Source organism: Rattus rattus, chromosome 18 (genome assembly GCF_011064425.1).
Source record: "Rattus rattus isolate New Zealand chromosome 18, Rrattus_CSIRO_v1, whole genome shotgun sequence".
NCBI lineage: Eukaryota > Metazoa > Chordata > Mammalia > Rodentia > Muridae > Rattus > Rattus rattus.
In genome coordinates, this window is record NC_046171.1 from 39,181,281 (window position 1) to 39,199,495 (window position 18,215).

An 18,215-nucleotide genomic window follows, 5' to 3' on the forward strand; every position below is an offset into this window, starting at 1 on the left:
CATGCTCCCTTCGGCCTTCTTCTCTGGCCACCAGCCCACGTTTCACAGCGTTTTTAGCTGGTTGTCTACACGGCCTGCCTCCACATTGCGTTTGTTAGCAGGACCTTTCCGTCAGGCTCGTTTGCCACACTCTGATAATAAATCCACAGTCGGCCACATTCATCCTCCGAGAGTTTTAAACTCTGAAGCCAGTGTGTGCTTGTCTCCTTTCAAACGCGTGTGCTGATCCCAAGTTATAAGCAGTTACGAAGGATCGTGTCCCTCTGCTCAGCGCTCGTGAGTTTACTTGGATCGTTTGGGTACGTGACTATACAAGCCTCTATTATGCTCTTAATAAGTCTCCGTGGATGCGCAAGAGTCACTCAGATCCTTTTCTGACAGAAAGAGAAGTTGAGGCATAGTCCTCGTGGAGTAGACATTACATTACATTACTCCAGGGGCAGGACAGTGCATGACTGACCCCTTGGGAAGGAGTCACCTCATCTTATCTGCTTTCCACATGTTGTATTCCTGCCTGACCCTGTGGGTTTTAGAATGTGACCCTGGCTGCACCCACAGGCCCAGTCACAGACACATAAATAGAAAGACTAGGGATAGCACTTGGTTCCCCAGCCAACAGCTCTCTCCCCGGCTATGGACTGCACTTTTCTATTTTAGAGTGTACTTGACTTGTCAGTGGTGAGGGGCAGCATTAGGTAGCCTAGACCACGTAATGGAAACAGACCGTGCAGTGGATGGTGTCTGAGTACATTGTTCTTGTTCAGCATACTTCTCCTACTGGTTCCCTTCAGAGAGCAGGTGTGCAGGAGGAAGGGGTTAGTGACAAACGTGATATTTGCATAGGCACAGAAATACTGGATCCATCTGTGTGTGGGGGGGTGTGTCTGGCCTCAGGTGACTTCAGAAAAGCTGTCTACCCCTTTTCGTTAGCTTGGAACTCCCAGGGAGACTAGGTGGCCTGGACACTGAGCACCAGGTATCTTTCCTCCTCTCCCTGGCCAGCTGTGGGATTGCAAGCATGTGTCGTCATACCCCAGCTTGTGTGTGTGTGTGTGTGTGTGTGTGTGTGTGTGTGTGTGTGTGTGTTCTGGGGGTTAACTCAGCTCCTTGTGCTTGTAAGGGAAGTGCTTTAGTAACTAAGCCACCTCCCCAGCCCCTGACTTCTGCTGTGTTTTACAAATTTTTCAGTGATATTTGGCACATTCACTTATATAAACAGTAAACGAGCACCCATAGCAGTGGCTGCAGCCCGTGTCCTACTTGAAGCACGAGAGACTCCCGGCCATCTTTGCCTGGCCTTGACTGGGCTTTTCCCCTTGATGTCAGTGTAGCACAGTGTTGTGCCCCAACTTTGTCTTTGCCCAGAGTTACCATTTAGACACACTGTGCCTGGACTGGGGTAGGGGAGCCGGTCAAGTTTAACCTTAATGGCTAGAGGAAAACCCATTTCTCTTAGGGAAATGGGGAGCTGAGAAGCCCTGCAATGAGCGGCCTTGTCTGAGCCAGGACTTGTTGGGCACACAGGCCATCATGGTGGCCATGAACATGGAAGATTCTAGACACTGTGTGTCTTGTCTGCAGCTGCACAGGCCTTGGGTAGACCACTGTGAAAGTAGGCCTGTTCTCGACCCACCCCCACCCCAACCCCCGGCAGGGAGCCAGGGGCACCCTGCACTGAAGAGCACTGAGGAGCTTCTGTGTGTGTTCTGTCTGCTCCTAAGCTTTCTGTGGGATTACAGCGGAGTCCGCCCCTGCCTGGTCCTTCCTTGTGCTTTGGATTCTAAGTTAAGAATAACCGAAGGGACACTTGTCCCTGCTGACAGGCTTGATGTGTAAGTTGCTATCAAACGGTTATTTTATCCTCTGTCGCCACTGACACCAAGCCACGTACAGCCTCGAGGTTCCTCCTTCAGTTGTGACTGAGTAGAGCTGTGATCGCTGGAGCAGAAGGAAGCCATTCAGATGCGATGTGTGTCCAGTAATGTGTGGATGGCTCTGGCGGGTCAGTGAATGTTCTAAACCTTTGCCGGCAGAGAGGAGGGCCGAAAGTGGAACGAAGAAGATACTATGACAGGGAAAACGCCTCATAGTATCCATTTTCTCCCAGTCTTCCATTCTTAAGATAAAATATTGCTTCAAGTCTTGAATTTCTCATGGACATTAAATCTCCATCCCACGTGAGATATGATTATGACAACAGTTGATTACATTTTAGTTACTCAGCTGTGTGTGTGTGTGTGTGTGTGTGTGTGTGTGTGTGTGTGTGTGTTTATGTGTACCCCCATGCATGAGCATGGAGAGGCCAGAGGGGGAGCCTGAGTGTCTTCCACCATTGCTTTCCACATTTTGGCGGGGAGGATCTTTCACATCACCTGAAGCTCGGTGTCGCCCTGGAATCTTCCTGCTTGCACCTTCCGTTGCAGGCAGCCGCCATGTCTGTTGGACTCTGTGTAGGCGGATGTGAGCAGGTCTCATTTCCATGGTATTCTTATCCTCTAAGCCATCTCCTTAGCCTCCCGGATCACCTTCTGATTATTTATTTTCATTTTTTACATTATCCATACATGTTAGAGCACAGGGTTGAGCTTAATCGCCTTTTTTTTTTTTAAATGAAAAGGACCACCAAAAATGATTTCTGAAAAAAATAAACAAAATTTTCCAATAGGCTATTTGTCATTTATTTTAAACCCAGAGCCTCGGGACAAAATTTAAAGAGGTAATTTATCTTCTGAGTAATTGTATATAGGTTCGGCTTGTGGGGCAGCATACTGTCTGCCTCCCTACCCCCATCCAGTACACATACAGACTGCTCGTCACACAGGAAGGAGCGAGGTCGGTTTGGCTCGTACAGGTTCATTAGTTACTCCTCCGCTGCCCCTGGTCGCCGCTGCTCTCACGCATCAGCAGAGATGGCACAGCAGCCCCTGTGCTAGAGGCCCAGCGCCCAGTGCTTCCCTGAGCTGCCGGCCAGCCTAGCCGGAAAACAATGATAAAGTCAGTGAGAACACGGGATTGGGAACGCTAACTCTACATGGACGTGTAGCCAAAGGAAGCTCATGGATGAGTGCAAACCGAGGAGTGGAGAATTCTACCTACCCTGCAGGCTGGCGGAGCTGGGATGGCCCTGCTCGGCCCAGTGCAATAAAGCCTTCAGGCTGCATCTCCGGTTTGTGCCACTTCCTGAGTCAGGGGAGATGGAAAACATACCACTCTGGTGTAGGAGTGTGCTTCTAACTCTCATCACGTCTCCGTGTAGGCTTAGGCTTTCCAAAAACCTACTTTAATAAGGGTTTTTAAACGCTCCCACCTCCCTTCCAGTCCACCAACCAAAGGTAGGGGAGAAGAAAGATTAATAGGAAATGACAGACGTGAACCTGTTTAGAAGTGGTTCTGTGGGGTGATTGCAAACACAAATCAGTAGCAGTGGCAAACTCCAAACACTCGATCTCGATCTGGATGTGAGCACAAGTCCACAGAAGCGGCAAGAAGCAGCCAGAATACCATGTTTCTCTCTGTGAATTCACAAGCAAAGATCAGTGAAGACCAGCAAAGCATGCAAGGCGAACCAATGCGAGAGCTCCCTCTCACTCTCCCTCTCTGTGTGAACCAATGCAAGAGTGACCTCTCCCTCTCTGTGCAAACCAATGCAAGAGTGACCTCCCCCCTCTGTGAGAACCAATGCAAGAGCGACCTCTCCCTCTCTGTGAGAACCAATGCAAGAGTGACCTCTCCCTCTCTGTGTGAACCAATGCAAGAGCGACCTCCCCCTCTCTGTGAGAACCAATGCAAGAGCGCCCTCTCCCTCTCCCCTCCCTCTCTGTGGGAACCAATGCAAGAGCGACCTCTCACTCCCTGTAGGGTTTATATTCTTTCTAAACATATACCCCTCCAACCATCTGCTCCAGCAAAACACCACATGCCCTTTCACAAGATAGCTTCCAGTAAAACACCACGTCTGTTCCAGCAAGCATCCTCCCATGTGCCTGCTTCAGTAAAGTATCCTCTCCTGAGGCAGCTTCCAGAGAAACATCATGTGACACAACTGAGTCTCCAAAGAAACCAGAAATTTCCACTTAAATCAGCCTGGCCTACCCCTTCTCTCACAGCCTGGTGTCTACCTCAGTTTCCCACTTCTGCCCTCCAGCTGGCCGTCAGCCTTTCCACACCTCTCTAGCAGAGAGCCCTTCCAAGGTGTTGCTATTCATTGTGTTCCTTTATGCACTGGTATCTCTGGGCCTGTTGCAAACCTAAGTCACGGTGTCCCTGGGTGCTCAGAAATGTCAGATCAGCAAAAGCTGGAAGATGCCATGTCAAGAAACTGTAGAATTGTAGTCTTGGAATTTATTTTTTATTATTTAGTTTTTATTAATGTTCTCCATGACATGCTGACTTCATCATGAAGCTAAAGGACGTCTTAAACCCCACCCTTCCTACCGCCCCTCCTAAGTGCTGGGGTTAAAAGCTTGTGCCTTCATGCTCAGACCTGGGTTTCCTTGTTAGAGTATTTATGTATTCCCCCCAAAGGCTGGATGGAGGGTTATGTGATTGGAACAGTTGAGTGTACAGTAGCATTGGTAGGGTTTGTGCTACAGCTCTGGTGGTTCTGTCCTCTGGTCTCCATCATGAAATAGAGCAGATATTTGGGCATTTGTGGTTAGGCTTTGCCATTGTGGTGTCACGGTCACTCGAGTCTGTGATCCGAAACATCAGCAGCAAAGACTAAAAGCATGGAAAATACCCCACTATCCCAGAATCCACAGCAGATGATACAGGCAACTATTTATAATGTGTGAACAAGTACAGTTCTGTTAGTTACTCTCTCACTGCATATCTTCATCTATATATGCACAGCTCTGTCTACATATGCTCAGCTCTACATGTGATCTATCTACACATGTACAGCTCTATCTACATGTGATATCTCTACATATGCACAGCTTTATCTACATATGATATCTCTATCTACATATGCACAGCTCTACATGTGCACAGCTCTATCTACATATGATAGCTCTATCTACATATGCACAGCTCTGTCTACATATGCACAGCTCTGTCTACATATGCACAGCTCTGTCTACATATGCACAGCTCTGTCTACGCATGCACAGCTCTATCTACATATGCACAGCTCTGTCTACATATGCACAGCTCTGTCTACATATGCACAGCTCTGTCTACATATGATATCTCTATTTACATATGCATATCTCTATCTACATATGCACAGCTCTATCTACATATGCATAGCTCTATCTACATATGATATCTCTACATATGCACAGCTCTGTCTACATATGCACAGCTCTGTCTACATATGCACAGCTCTATCTACATATGCACAGCTCTATCTACATATGATATCTCTATCTACATATGCACAGTTCTATCTACATATTCACAGCTCTATCTACATATACACAGCTCTATCTACATATGATAGCTCTATCTACATATGATATCTCTACATATGCACAGCTCTATCTACATATGCACAGCTCTATCTACATATGCACAGCTCTATCTACATATGATATCTCTATCTACATATGCACAGCTCTGACTACATATGCACAGCTCTATCTACATGTGCACAGCTCTATCTACATATGCATATCTCTCTACTGGTGTTCACACAGGGAATAGGAGAGATTTGTCTTGCCTTAAACTGGAAATCTAAACCTAAAACTTGGACATCCTACGGTCAGACTTGGATATAGATAGATCAGGATAGTTGGTCAGTTTTTAAAGAGATTTTAGAAAAGCAGGCCATTTTTAATTAAAACATTTGTTTCCTTTAAACATTTTATGGCTAAAACTTAATCTAACTTTCAAAAACACAGCTATGGAGAAAAACAGTGTGTGGGTTTAGAAGCAAGTGGCACTCTTCATCCTGGATGGGGCTGCCACATACACTTTTCTTCAACATTTATTTTATTCATCCATGTTCTCTTTGAAACAAGGTAGCTGATGCCTAAAAATTTGCCAAGCTGCCTTGTATGCGCGAGGCTTTGGAGTCAAAACTGTGGCACCCCCCTCTGCGTTTATGGTTGTAGACACGTTGTTAGTTAACTCCATCTGTTTAATATGCCGGAAAAGAAATTGGATGGTTCTGTATGTGTGTATGTATGTATGTATATATGGATGGATGGATGGGGCTGTGCAGTCTCGAGCCAGCAGCTCCAGCTCCAAACGGGCTCTCAGTTTCCTGTTGGTACAGTTGCTGGAGTGTTTGTACAGGGAAGGCGCATTCCTTGACAGCCTGCTACAGATTGGGCATCTGGTGTTGTGCAATTTTGCAGCACTCAGGAGAGAGGGTATAAAACTCCCCTTCCTTTGCTGGCGAAGGTGAGGACTCTTAAAGCCCTCTGTATCAGATGAGGGAGTCGCTCACCTTGAGAATAGAAAACACGTGTGTTGTCACCTGTACATCAGGACAGCTCTCGGGACGTGGAAGTGTCAGAGGATGGCTTTGACACGAACACTGCCTTCGGTTGGACATCCTTGTGGCGCCGAGGTACACTTCTCTGATTATCAGGAGCTAAGTTAACGTTTCTGGGCAGAGTGGGTCCCAGTGTTGCCCCAGTGGGTTAGCCAGCAGAGAGGCTATAGACTGGCACCATCATGGTTCAATCAGGTCTGCGTGTCTCAAAAGCCAGAGAGATGGGTCTCTATGTCACCAGAGATGGTCTCCTGCTTGTCTGCAGTGATCTCATGGTTTGAACGCCCACCTTCAGAGGGCAGTATATGAGTTTCTGATTTCTTCCCTATGGTCACCTCCCCCTATCCCCAATTTGGAGTCATCTTTGGTTAATGAAACAATGATGCCCCTGTTAATTGTGCATCTTGTCAAACACTGCAAAAATACTGTTTTATATGTGTGGGAGGGAATGCTTTTGATGGGATTGGTAATTCATTTGGGAGTGTTTTAAACCATGGGCTAGGAAGAGAGATGATAAAGGCCATACTACAAAAGCATACAGGTCACAACTAACAAAGAAAAAAAAATGTTTCTGCTCCTTCCCCTTCAGACTCCTCAACTCGGAGTTCATACATTCTACATACATCCTCCATGCATTCTACATGCATCCTCCATGCATTCTATATGCATCCTTCATACAGTCTACATACATGCTTCAAGCATAGTTACTGTTCTTTTAAGATACTTTACTAAAACAGAACTTTTATTCAGACAGCTAAAGGCAAGCAACAAACCACACACTATAATGCCAAAGCTTATAGGCAGAGTACACCACCCTCCCTCCCTCTCCTCAAAATCAGCTCCCAGTCTCACCAGGGGTGCTGGCACCAGCTCCTGGGGTCCTCTTGGGGCTAGCATGCAGCAGACGAGTAGGCAGAGACTGAGTCAGTGGACCTGAGAGTGAGGGACTGGCTCTCAGAGTGACAGGCCATTGCAAAGAGCTGCCTTGGAACAGGTTTTAAGGTTCATGCCTAGAGTCTGAGAGCATGGTGGGCAGAGCAGGAGGATCCCGGTTCTGGGCCAGCTTGTGTAGCAGAGTGATACTTTGTCACAAGAAGGACAAGAAAAGACAGCCTGGTTTGACAAAGACGGGAGAGTCGAGGCGAAGTTGGGCTGGGGCCTGGAGAGAGATTTGTTTTGTTTTCCTTTGAATTAGGGTCTCATTCCGTAGGCAGAGTCGCCCCTGACCCAGGGTGTGACCACTGGCTTCAGCCTCTGGAGGGCTTAAGTGGTGGGTGTGAGCCATCTTACTGAGCAGAAATACTCATTCCTCGTGTCCACCAACCACGGATGGTTGTAGAGGCCCTAAGAAGGAGTGTGTGAGTGCGTGCGCATGTGCGTGTGAGTGTGTGTGCATATGAGTGCATGGTTGTACAGTCGTGATCTCTACCCTTTATCCTTCCTGTCCACCGGTCTTTGCCATCGCAGGTAGGCGTCTGTGGCAACTGGAGAAATTTTGTCCCTGGGGACAATCTGTGAGCAAATTAATCGTCCTTGACAAATGGGAACTGTGTGGTGGTGCTTTGCGGTAGTTTACATACAGAAGCCGTTTAGTTCATTTTTAATGTTTTCCTTTGTTTTTTGTTTTGCAGTGTTTGAAAGGAACACGATGCTGATCTAGTCGTGGCAAAAGTAAGTTGACAAGCCCCGTGCTGAAGCCAAGTGCCTTGGAACCCCATGATTAATTGATTCCACAGGGGTTTTTAATTTTAATTTTTAATATTGTAGTTCATGGTGGCCTCAGATTCACTATGTACCTGAGGATGACTTTGAACTCATGATTCTCCTGCCTTTACCTGCAAGTGCTGGGGTTACAGGCAAGGCCCCACCAAGCCTCACAGGTTTCTAAGAGAGAAGTTGACCTGGAGATAAAATAGAATACCCTGGTTCACTTAAGTTTGGACAGTGATGAACACAGATGTTTTAGCTCCAAGTTAGGCCTCCTCTCCGTACATAAAACAGGATGGCTGTGCCGGGCCTCAAAGCACTGCTCTGCCTTCAGGGAGTGGAGGGCGCCCTCTTTGTCTGCTCCGTGTCACCTTCTCTTCCACCCCAGACGGCTAATGCTCACTGTGCCCGAGCCGCGCTTTCGAATTACGGCTACTGGGTAACAGGTCATTCTTTCATTCAGTTAACATGTGTGCGTGTGTGTGTGTGTGTGTGTGTGTGTGTGTGTGTGTGTGTGTGTGTGTGTGTGTGTGTGTGTGTGTGTGTGTGTGTGCCCCACTGGGTTTTAGACATCAACTCAGTTGAGGCAAAGAGGATGTGACAGGGGCCTACTTAGGTGATAATGTGTGATGGAAATGACACTGGAGCAGATCCGGAAGCTTAGAAAGGGCTGCGCTACCCAGAAAGCAGTTGGTGGACTTGGGTGAAGGGACCACTCCTTTGCTCTTTCTGCAAGTGTGGCTGCATTTTTTCTGAATTCTTTTCTCTCTTGGACGGATGTCAGCCATCACCACCATCACCACCACCACCACCACCATCACCATCATCACCATCACCACCACCACCATCAACACCACCTCCATCACCATCACCATCACCATCACCACCACTACCACTACCATCACCACTGCCATCACCACTGCCATCACCACTGCCATCATCAGGAACGACTTAGATTTATTTCCCATTTTGAATGTCAGTGTGGGTAAAGTTCTTCTCCTTGACCTAGAGCCCCTTTGTATTGGGTGAGATGTTTTTGGGTCAAGGAAGTACATTGTCTGCAGCACTGATCTAGAGCAATCATACACAGCCCTGGCCCTGCATCGTATTCAGGCCTCTGGCTTCTACAGAATTCACTTCCGTGATCTGCTCATTGGTGAGCTTTTCTGCTCAATACCAACAGGACAGTCTTAGGAACAAGACAGGGAGCTTTGGAAGCCTCTGCACTTGGGTTTGAGGTCAGCAAGGTCAGTGTGCTATGATTTTGATCAGCCAGACCTCTGGGTGCCCAGAGACATCCCAGGGCTTGCTGGGTAAATGTGGTGCTTCCCAGGCTGTGGTCTCACTCTGCACCCTCAGATCTGGCAGAGTGAGTCAGGAGGAACTCAACCTGAGGCTGTAGTAACTGCAGGAGAGTTACCGTAGGTCCCTAATCCCAGGCAAGCATAGGGCTTAAGAGGAGTCAAGGGAAGAGGGAAGGAATTAAAGTGTTTCAGTTCTTTTTAACTTTCTTTAAGACCTTAAGCTAATTACTGTTCCTGTAACCTCTAAACTTCCCACCAGTAAAGTGGTCCCGGCTGGACACAGTGCTGTACATTTTTAATCCCAGCACTCAGGAGACAGAGGCAGATGGATCCCTCTGAGTTCTAGGCCAATCCAGGACTATATGGTGCGGACCCCCTCCCTTTTTCTTTCTCCTTATCCCCCACAAAAGACACCAAAAAAGTTGTTCCTTTTTCAGAACTAAGTAAAATTATCCATGTTTTATGTTTAGAAACACAAACCATATATATTTTTAAATTTTTTTGATGTACATTTTTGTACTAAAGTAGGAAAGGGCTGTTGGTCACAAGGTATAGAATTTTCTGTCAGGCCTACCAGCACGTGGGGGCTCCTGGAAGCTAGGCTTTCCTGGCTGCCCCTGCGGGTACAAGGGCACAGCCCGAGTATCCAGCCAAGTATTGAGCAGGTCTGACTTACTTTGTCTCGTGGGCATTTCCAAATAGTGGGGATTATAGAGTAAGGGGCACTGATAAAAAGGTAGGAGTTCTAGCTGCCGCAGAAGGGCTCCGATCCTCAGGCAAGCACCTAAGGACTTGAAAATCACTTAATGCCGTGAGGGAGCTCACCCTTTGCAAAAACCTTAATTCAAAATCGTTTCCAATTGTTAGAGGGCGATTGAGCACTAGCTCTTCCTTTGCTGATGATGATGCGTGCCAAGGCTGTCTAGTGCCGGAGTTCCTGCTGTATAAACAGTGATTTCTGATAACCACGTGAGCAGGGAGAAGCCATGCACCATGGCGTCTGTTGTAGGAGGGATGTTTGTACTTTTTTTCTTTTGGTTGTGGATTTTTGTGAAGACACAACTCTGCGTGGGAAGGGACTTTATTTTGAATGCCAAAGCTCACACCTAAGTCAGCATCATCAGTTCCGAATTACCTGATGTCGGCAGCCAATTGAAGAGTGTTGCCCCGTGCATGTTATACTGACCAAGTAGTACCCATGGGGATGTGGCTGCCACCATGAAGCTGCCCTAGGTCCTGTGGTTATGTCAGGAATCCCAGTGAGGTCTGTCTGCATCCAGAACCACCTTTCCCCCATACCTTATCTTAGAATGGATATGGTTCTCGAGTCAATGCATTTGGTGTACCATCCTCTAGAAAGTTGTGGGGCTAAGCTGTGAGGAAGCAGGGCCACCTCAAAGAGCTGTTCTATGACACATCCACCCAAGTTCATGGTCGATCGCTATGGTCCTTTTCAAAGCTGCCACTGCAGTTGTGTAGTTACCGTAGGAACTGTGTTCCCTGTTGAACTGTAGTCTCTGTCAGGCCAGAATCACGCTCTGTGCTAAACCCAGTGCCCAAACCATAGCAGACCCTTTAAAACCGCTAGCTGCAGGCACAGTGAGTGAATGAGAGCCAGCCGAAAGGGCAGCCAGAGCAGGGGAAGCCACTTGGGTGCGTGGTGAAATAGTGGAAGCAGTCCTAATATCCATTCAAGGAACAGTGGCCTCTCCGCTCCGTCTAGGGATTTTATTTGTGGGAATTGTGCTTGTTAATAGCATTATGCGGAGATGGCCGTTTCTTGGCTTTCTCTCCAGAAGTACAAAGTGTCAAGCAGACAAATGAATAGATAATTCTTAAGAATAATGTAATCCCGGCAATCAGAGCAAATCCGAGATAAAAGAAGACCCGGGAGCACATTGAAAATATCAAAGCGGTTTTATTGTTTGCGCTTTGGGCAGTCAGAGGGATACTCTTCTGAGTGCGAATTCTGTAATTTACTACTTTAAATTTATCAACTGCGTCTTCTGAAAGTGAAATTACAAGCACATGAATTTTGGAAGAAAAAAAAGGTACTTTTTTTTTTTTTTGTATGAAAAGCTGATTAAATGGATTCAATTGGAAACCTTGTTTAAATAGACTTCCTTACAATAACGTCTGCTTCAGTCATAGCTGCTCTTCATGTAGTAGCTGATTTCCTTGTGCCCCGGATGGCCTCTGTCTCTTGAGTTTAAAAGTCTTTCCAGCGCCGTCCATGATTGTGAAGCCCCGGCCACGTCTGTGTCTCAGGGAGATCAAGAGCCCTTCTAGTGAATCCCTGCAGCTAGAAAGCTGCCCTAGGGACCACGGGGGCTCTGCCTGTCCAAACGGCACTGGCACTGTGGCCTTCCCAAACCAGAGCGCCCTTCCAAAGCAGAGTACACAGAGAAGCACTCCCACTGGAGGGCTGCTTCCCTGGAGTCTGGTGAGACGTGTGAGCCCGCACATCCGCAGCTGCTTGGCTTTCATCTGAACTCCCAAGGCGAGGTGGGGCCTGGGATTTTATAGTGCAGCTACTCGGCTTGTGGGAAGAGAGATAACCTAGTTCCAAATAGTCACGTCTTTGAAACAGGAGGCCGCATCTTGAGTCATGCTGGTTCGAAGCCGTGCATGGGTGATGACTGTGCAGCCGGTCCAGAGGCAGCCAGGCTGGCAAATCTTTCTTCAGTTTCAGCGGAGGCTTTTCTGAGCCCAGACGCTCAGCAGTGATGACGTGGATCAACCAGAGGTTTCAAAATGCTGGTTTTAGGGTGGCCTGCAGCTATGCCTCCAGTGCCAGTGTAGGGAGGGTATGATCTGGGGTAAAGCACCTCCCTGTGCCTGTGATGGCTGCTTTGGGGAGGTAGAAAAAGGGAAGAGGAGAAAGAAGAACTCCAGCCTCACGCCCAGCTTTCTGAGGAAGCCATCACTTCCTGGATGGAGTGACAGGACCCATGCTTGTCCTGCCTGCCCATTGATGGGGACTGGAGAGGGCATCTCCTGTGTGGGGGTGCACCATGTCCTTTAGCCGACTGACATGTATGTAGGGTTGCCCAGTCCAGGGGACTGTAGGATGAGAGATTTGCTCACAGTCTCCTTGCCTCTGACCCCACCCTCAGTGATGGATCGACCCATTCTGGCGGCCCACCCTCCTGCTGACTGGGGGTCAGGCAAGAGAATGGCTTTGAGTTGGGGATAAATGGGACAGTAAGTTTTGCATGGAGGAGCATGCTTCGAGGTCTGTTTTAGACTCAAAGGCAATCGTTCTTAGTCCTGGGCCAAAAATAGTAGTTATGTATCACCCATAATAACTGACCAACTTTCTCTTACATAAATCTCTGGATTGTAAAAGTGCTTCTGTCTAAGAAGAGAAAACATGCCCTCTGCCAGCACTAACTTCCCAAGATAATAAACAGTCCTTCTAGACATTATAAAGCCAGGCAGATACTGATGGTAATGGCAAGAGAAGAGCTAGAAAGAAAAGCGTTCACTATCGAAATCCAAGGAAAGAGGAACAATTTGGGGTGGATTGTTAGTCCCGACATAGAACATTTTATCCACTCACTCCGGAACCATTAACCAACACTAGTGGGTCAGCCTCTGTTCTGGGCCATAGAACCATTAACCAACACTAGTGGGTCAGCCTCTGTTCTGGGCCATAGAACCATTAACCAACACTAGTGGGTCAGCCTCTGTTCTGGGCCATAGAACCATTAACCAACACCAGACCAGTGGGTCAGCCTCTCTTCTGGCCAGTGTTGCTGTGTCTACTTGTACCATTTTACCTCTGAGAAGAGTGAAGCTCAACTGAAGAGAAATGAGCTGCTCGAGGGCTGACCCCCCAGCAAGTGGCCAGACGCCAGGCACTTCATAGAGCAGGTGCACCCTTCTCTTTCCACTCTCTGGTGGATGTTACTGGAGCTCAGTCGAGCAGAAGGCAGTCATTAGCCGTGCACAATTTAACTGGCAATTTTACACTCATCTTTTGTTTCCTCTTCTCTGGATTTGAAGGGACTTTCTCCTTTACTTGCAGTAATAAAAATAGTAATGGTATTTTTATCAGGGACAATGAGAAGCCCCACACCTCAAAAGTCTCTCTAACCCTGTCCTGGTCTTTGGAGTTCCCCTGGAACAGCAAGAGAGTGACTTCTGGCAGACAGCATGCTTCGGGCAGGAGGTATGGGGGAGCTGTGGACCTCGTGTCTTTCTGCTGCTGAGTTTATATTTCCATCTCGGTAGCGTTCATCAATAGGGAAGATAGAGCAGGACATGGACCGAATGGGAAGAAATATTTCCCTCCTTACAACAGAAGGACAAGGTCTCAGCTACTTGGGTCTGTCTCTTTTGGCATGGATCCATTCCCCAGGAGCTGTGCAATTCCGTCTGACTGTGGTAGAGGCTGGTGAATTTGGTTCTATACCTTGCATAGACTTATTATCTGCAGAAATTACACATGAAGAGAATGATTCTTAATGAAATTGGTACACGGGGGTACCTAAAAGATGCTTGGCACTGCCTCTAAACTCTTACCAAAAACACCTGCACTTGCTGTGAGATTGGTGGTCCCAGTTATAAAAATGCATCCAAAGTCAGTTTTTCACCTTAAAGAAGGTTATCACCGTCCACTTTTAACCCACAACCAATTTAAAAACTTTTTATTTCATTTTATGTGCACTGGTGTTTTGCCTGCATATGTGTCTGTGTGAGGGTGTTGGATCCCCTGGAACTATAGTTACAGGCGGTTGTGAGCGGCCATGGCGGGGGGGGGGGGGCTGGGAATGGAACCTGGGTCCTCTGAACGAACAGCCAGTGCTCTTGACTGCAGAGCATCTCTCCAGCCCACAACCAGGTTTTATTTAAGCAGAAGACTTTTTTTGTTTGTTTGTTTGTTTGACTATCGTGGATGCTGTCACAAATCATGGCAGACTTGGTGGCTCGAAACAACAGATGTATTCCCGGACAGCTTTAGAGATCAGAAGTTTAGCCTTAAGGTTGTCCACAGGTTCATGCTACCTCCAGAGGCTTGGGGGGATCCATTCCTCCCTTCTTCCTGGTAGCCTCAGGTGTCCTTGGCTTGAGGCCTATCCTGTTGTCTCTCCCGTCTTCATATTGCCTCCTCCGTTGTGTACACTTGTGTCATCTCATGGGCTAAATCGTTCCACAAATGCTAACCCTGTGAGAGCCAAGCCACGTGTTCAGGTAGCATCTCCAGTTTGCATGGAGCTTGTGTTGGGTGAAGATCCTTCTTCACATTTTCTTTCTTCTTGCTGTTATAAGATCTGGTTCCCTGTCAGGCCAGGCGTGATCAGCTTAGGGTTCAGAGGACAAATAGACCGATGGGTTGGGCCATGCTCATGGGATGGTCCTAGCTCAAATAATGTTGTGAGCATGGCACGAGGGAAACTCTTCGATAGATGGCCGTCTGGATGGGCAGAGGTTTGGCAGTGGAATTCTCTGGCTGAGCACATCCTGGAGCCAAGAGCAGGCTAAAGGCAGGTGGGAAAGAGAGTCTAGACTCTTCTCCACAAGATAAGGCCTAAGGTAGAAGCTTGAGCCTAAAGAGTAAAAGAAAGCCCCAGTCTAACGTCACAGCCATAGCATTGATGCCATTTTGACTGTCCTTGGCCCTAGATCCTCATCCTCTGATCTCCTGGGAGGGAGTCACCAGCAGAGCTGGTAAACAAGGCGAGCTGTCTAGCTGAGCAGATTGCAGGGTGAGAGGCGGGTGATGACACCAGCCCACACACAGAATTATCTCTTTAAAAATGTGCTCGTGTGGCTTTTTGAGTCGGTTTTGGCCATTATTTTAACTTTCTGAGATACCTTGAAATCTCTGTTTTCTCTGATTAACTGATTTTCTCCCATTTTCGCTGTGTATTTATTATTTGTGGCTTCTGTAAGGACAGCCTGATGAAAATGTTGACTGAGGAACAATGTGCAAAACCCTGTCCCAAGAACATGCTCTCCTGGGATGTCGGTGCCCCCCGGGGTGGAATCATCTACTCTCTCCACAGTCCGCCCAGCGGAATCCTCACTTGTCCAGGGTTTCTCTTCATGCTCACTAAGCTAGGCCTCTGAGTGGCTGCCTAGTGCTTTGCCGCACCCACGATCTAGTAGTCGTGTGACAGTGCCCTGACCCGTGCCTGTGATAAGGGTTCTTGGTTAGCCACTGTGCTGAGAGACCCTTCATTGGCGTCTGTGATTTCCAATTCTGAGCCTGTTTCCTGTCACCTAATTAGTGTTTCCGTTGCTTTGACAAAACACCCTGACTGAAACAAGCTTGGGAGGAAAGGGCTTATTTGGCCTACAGTTCCACACTGTTCATCATCGAAGGAAGTTAGGACAGGAACTCACACAGGGCGGGATCTGGAGGAGGAGCTGAAGCAGAGGCCATGGAGGGGTGCTGCTTACTGGCTTGCTCCCTGTGATTTTCCCAGCCTGCTTTCTTACAGAATACAGGTCCACCAATCCAGGGATGACACCAAACACAATTGGCTGGGCCCTCCCCCATCAATCACTAATTAAGAAAATGCCTGAAGCCCGATATTTTGGAGGCATTTGAGAAAATGAGAAGTTGAGGTTCCCTCCTCTTAGATGACTCTAGCTTATGTGTGTGTGTGTGTGTGTGTGTGTGTGTGTGTGTGAGAGAGAGAGAGAGAGAGAGAGAGAGAGAGAGAGAGAGAGAGAGAGAGAGAGTGGCCTCAGATGTCACCCCAGAGCTGTCCACCTTCTTTGAGATAAGGTCTCTCACTGGCCTGGAGTTTACCATCTAAGCCCAACTGAGTGGCCAGGGAGCCCTAGGGATTGGGGATTCCCTTGCCTCTGCCTCTCTGCTGCTGGGATTACAAGTGTGTACTAACACATCTGTCATTTTTATGTGGGTTCTAGAGGTTGAACTCAGGTCTCCATGCTTGCAAGATAAGCACTTTACCAGTTAATCCCCCAACCCAGGCTCCCAGACTCTTTCTTAAGGGCTCTACTAAAGACTGGTGCCCCAGGTCTGTGCGTTCTCTAGAGAACTCATAGCTGGCGAGCATGGCCACTGCCGAGAAGTCGTGGTACGTATGCTCTCAGTAGTGAAGAGAGTCAGGATGTAACGTGAAGGAGACTCGGATCCCTGCGTGCAGTCCTGTTGACAAGAATGAGTCAACAGTTTGTCAGTTTACATGGCCCCTCCAAGCGAGAACTGAAAAGACTGAGAGTGCCTCAGAGTTGCACGTGGGGCGTATGACAAAGCAGAAAGGGTGTGTTGATCCAAGGTCCTGATCTCGGCACTGACAAACCGTGAAGTGCTATCAGGAGATCACAGATGCCGTGTTGCCTGTCCAAAGACAGGGTTCATACCGTAGCACCTGAAGCAGGGGAACCCCAGGAGGGAGCTGGATCACGATGGCCCCCCTTCCCCTGTCACGGGCTGAGCTGGCCGGGCTGGCTTACTTCCCAGCTTTAGTGGGTAGGAGATCTGTACAGCAGGCCAATGATTCCTTCCTTCCTCTGCCCGGTTTCTTCTGTAGCTCTGTCAGGATTGAGTGTTATGTTAGTTTAAAACAAGCAAAGAGAACCTTTGTCTGGGGATGGTTTAGTCCATCTTTAGAAGAGTATTTTAAAAAGTAGACCTTCTAGACCAGAGAAAAGAATAGTTTGGTGCGTTAGTTACTGCCGCTTAGCCGATTCTACGGTTACCTGATAGGAGAAGCACCTTCCCCTTCTTAGTGGAGCTGGGCACGCGTTCAACTGCTGCTTATGGGAAGAAGTAAAAGCAAGTCTGATAACAGGAAAACATTTGAATAGCCCTCGGATATGCGGGCGACTTCGCAGCTGTGGTTCTGTCCGCTGTGAGCTGTGAGCTAGGAGGCCATGGGTCTAGCATCACAGCCCATCGACTGCTAGAGCAAAAACCCAGGACACCCGAGTTCCTCGTGTTTGGATTTAATTAATTTTGGCTTCTAGCCATTGTAGCCTCTTTTGCACGTCTCTTTTGTTGTAGTGATGGAGAGGATAGGGTCGGGGTCTGCTTTATAGATTTTACAGCATCAGAGTCAGATTGTTTGGAGGGAAAAGTCAAAGGCTTGGGAAATGATCTCTTCAAACCGACAGAGCAGACGCGTTACTCAGGAGAAAGGACTTGTTACCTGTTGGAAATGCAACTTCACCGACCCGTTGTCTTCATCTGTCTCTGGAAGGTAAAACCCAGTTCAGTGAGTATCTTCCTCCTGTTTTCATAAAAGTCTAGGCAACCCTTACCCCTGGTCTTTACCCCAGGAGCCCCCATTCCTTCTCTGTCAGGTTTGAGACAGTTCATAGACAGTTTCTGCTTCCTTCACTGTCAGCGTGTCTCCTGACTGGGTTACGGTCGACAGCGTTGTTCACTAACCTGAAGGAACCTGAAGGTGCTTGTCCAGCAGCAGCCTTCCCTTGTCCCCGTCTGCCACCTCCAGTCTTCCTGGTTCATCTGTTGCTTTGTACTGGATCTCTTTCCCTGTTTTCTGTGGCGAGCGGAAAACCTACTGGCCCAGCCCTGTGCTCTACCCACTTGTCTTTGTCTCGAACTGCCAAGCTCTGCGAATGCTCCCCAGTATCCCCCAACCCCCAGCACCAGCCTTCCCTCACTTCGTGGGTGCCCCCCATCAGCCTTCCAGGCCCTCGGTCAGTCTCCATCAGTAACCTACTGTGAAGTTTTGTTTCTCTCAGGGCCGTATTAAGTGGCATTCTTATACCATTGGCCTTCTTCAAGATTCACCTGTGTTTCGTGCATGGAATGAATT

At 48.0% G+C, this 18,215-nt stretch overlaps 1 protein-coding gene across 2 annotated transcripts in view; it reads left to right on the forward strand.

Moving 5' to 3' along the window:
• Fyn (FYN proto-oncogene, Src family tyrosine kinase) overlaps nucleotides 1-18,215 on the forward strand; it is a 207,703-nt gene that overhangs the window by 19,468 nt on the left and 170,020 nt on the right. The window contains exon 2 of one of the 2 annotated variants that reach the window (XM_032889141.1): nucleotides 8,074-8,113. The exons of the other annotated variant lie outside the window; for it this stretch is intronic. The gene's annotated coding sequence lies outside the window, so the exon portion shown is untranslated. The remainder of the gene's footprint in view (nucleotides 1-8,073; nucleotides 8,114-18,215) is intronic. 2 annotated transcript variants of the gene reach the window in all.